We start from the raw sequence: 3,043 nt of genomic DNA, 5'->3' as shown, positions 1-3,043 counted from the left end.
CCGTAGTTCAACAAATGAGTCCTACCATGTTCACTATCTCTGATTGAGCTAAAGGCCTTCTGAAACAAAGACTTGATCTTGTGTCTAGGCATCCATACTTAGGCCGCACGTCCACCTTGATTTACAACTTAGAATCAATCGATCATTCAATCATTAAAATAGCAAAAAGAACTTGTGAATTGTATGAACTTGTGAAAACGTAAAGAACTAACTCTTGTAAACTTGACATAGTTGCCGTGTCCTTCCCCTTAAGTGTGCGTGTGTGTGACTAAGGGAAGGCACGAATTTTATGTATCCATTATGTATTCTTCATGGCTAACTCGTTACCTTTCATATAAACAGGTACTATGCATGTCCGAATTTTCTAAGAAGACACAAGAGCTCAAGGATCGAATTCAAGCACTTAGAGATTTAAACAACTCTTTCATAAGTAGACCTTTGAATTTCGAAACATCTCCAAGCAATTCAATCTTAAACTCTTCACCTAGATCAGAAGAAGAGGAAGATCTGTCCTTTCCATTCGTCTTCAATTCAGACTTAGACACAATTGCGGGCCGTGACATAATTCCTGTTGGTGCTCCAATGGCACTTAAGAATGCATTCATTCCTACCACCCCGGAATCACCCTCATGCATTGCTTTCACTCCACCTGATGAAGCTAACTTCTCCATTCCCGTTCAATTGCTTGGGCAGCTGCCTAAGTACTCTGGCTCTTCAATGGAAGACCCTAATGTTCACCTTAGGGAGTTCTTGGACATTTGCAAGCTCCAATCGATTCATCATCTTTCTCAAGAAGGCTTGAGATTGCTTTTGTTCCCATTTACCCTTAAGGATGATGCTAAACATTGGTTATATTCTTTGCCTGCAGGAATCATCACTACATGGGACGAAATGACTAGGAGGTTCTTGAAGCAATTCTTCCCTGCTCAACTCACGAAAAGACTTAGGAGGGAGATTCAGAACTTCACTCAAAAAGATGGTGATTCACTCTATGAGGCTTGGGAGGAATTTCAGGAACTACAAAGGAAGTGCCCTCACCATGGTATTTCGTTGGATGACTTGGTACAATTCTTCTATGAAGGACTCGACACCACCAATAAGAGCATGGTGGACTCGGCATGTGGCTGCACATTCATGAACAAAACCGGTCAAGAAGCTTACACCTTGATCGATGACTTGGCTGACAACAATCGCCAATTTAGTTCCAAGGAGAAGAGAGGAAGCAGGAGCCGTGGGGTGTATGATGTTGATGCAAGGAATCAGATGGCGACTTTAGAAAGGAAGCTTGACGTGCTAGTCAAGGCATTCAATGGTTCGAGCATCAACCCTCAAGCATGCGGCATTTGTTCTTTCAAAGACCACACGACTGACAATTGTCCAAATGGTGCAATGACTGAAGAAGAGTTGAACTTTATGGGGCAACAAAGGCCTAGGTACGATCCATATTCGAACACATACAACCCTGGACTTAGAGATCATCCAAATTTTCGTTGGAGCAACAATGCTCAACCATCCAATGCTCAAGGTCAAGGACCACGTCCTTCAGGTTTGTTTGTGAGGCCTCAGGTACCTCAAGGTTCTGCTCCCTTTAACTCTAATGTTCATGGTTCGAATAATGCATCTTCACCTAATTATGATGAACTTTTGAAGTCTCTTGCTCAAGGGCAACAAAATCTAAACTCTGCTACTCAAGCTTTAGTTACAGGTCAACAAGCTCATTCTAAGGATATAACCGAGCTTAAGAAGCAGATGGGACAAGTGATCGATTTCATGGGCAAGATCCATGAAGGAGGGAAGTTGCCGAGCCAAACTGAGCCTAATCCGAATGTGAAGGCCATGGTGACACGAAGTGGGAGGACCTTGGATGCTCCAATGCAGCAACACAAGAAGGCCGTGCCTTCTAAAGGTAAGGAGGCCGAGAATTACAATGCCAAAGACTTAGAGAAGGACCCTGCCTCCTCTAAAGCCAATGATGCCGTGCCTCCACCAAAAGAAGATCGTGCTTTGCATGACAAAGGTAAGGATCCTAACTCTAGTGGTTTGGTTTCAACTAATGATCTTCCTCGTGTTCCCTTCCCTAGTAGATTTGCAAAGCAAAAGAAGGATGACTCTGATCAAGCCATGCTCGACATTTTCAAGAAGGTGGAAGTGAACATGCCTCTTATTGAATGCATACAACAAAATCCTAAGTATGCTAAGTTTTTGAAAGAATTGTGCACCAATAAGAGGATGACTCGAGAGAAGGAGGTTGTTACAATGAGTGAGACGGTTTCTGCCGTGCTCCAAAGAAAGCTACCACCAAAGCTTAAGGATCCAGGGAGTTTTTCTATCCCTTGTACAATCGGAAACATGACATTTGAAAAGATAATGTTAGACTTAGGTGCATCTATCAATGTAATGCCGCACTATATCTATGAGAACCTAGGTCTAGGTGATTTGAAACGTGATAATGTTGTGATTCGATTGGCTGATTGTTCCAACAAAGTCCCTTTGGGCTATGTTGAAGATGTTCTTGTGCAGGTTTCGAGCTTGATCTTTCCTGCCGACTTCTATGTCATTGACATGGAACCAACGGAGGTAGATGACAAGGAGGTTCCTATCTTGTTAGGCCGCCCCTTCATGAGGACTGCACGAACGAAAATAGATGTGTTTAGTGGATCACTCACCTTTGAGTTCGATGGTGAAGTGATTAGCTTCAACATCTTTGAAGCTATGAGGTATCCTCTTTCGGAGTTAAGTGATTGTTTTTCAGTTGACATACTTGATTCCCTTGCAGATAACTATCTAGATACCTTGACAAATGACGAGTTGGCACTCACTATTGCCCAAGGGGCCAGATTCACAAGTGATAGCTCGAACATTTCGGTGCTAGAAGCTAAAAATGCCGTGCCATCTTTCATTCATGAAACCGTGACCTCCCTTGAGGTTGCACGAGAGGTAAGTTTTGTCTCTCCTAGTCCAATTCTCTTAACTACTAACAAGAATCTTCCTTCTGTGGTGCAAGCTCCGAAGCTTGATCTTAAGGTTCTTCCGGACCACTTGA

At 43.0% G+C, this 3,043-nt stretch overlaps 1 non-coding gene across 1 annotated transcript; it reads right to left on the bottom strand.

Moving 5' to 3' along the window:
• Window positions 1-939: 939 nt before the first annotated feature.
• Window positions 940-1,046, bottom strand: LOC126804337 (small nucleolar RNA R71). Its single transcript, XR_007673251.1, has one exon. It is a non-coding gene; the product is annotated as a small nucleolar RNA R71 (small nucleolar RNA).
• Between the last annotated feature and the right edge of the window lie 1,997 nt (window positions 1,047-3,043).

Source organism: Argentina anserina, unplaced genomic scaffold (genome assembly GCF_933775445.1).
Source record: "Argentina anserina unplaced genomic scaffold, drPotAnse1.1, whole genome shotgun sequence".
Taxonomy (NCBI): domain Eukaryota; kingdom Viridiplantae; phylum Streptophyta; class Magnoliopsida; order Rosales; family Rosaceae; genus Argentina; species Argentina anserina.
Note: the sequence above shows the minus strand (reverse complement) of the source record. Positions and strands in the feature narration are given on the sequence as shown.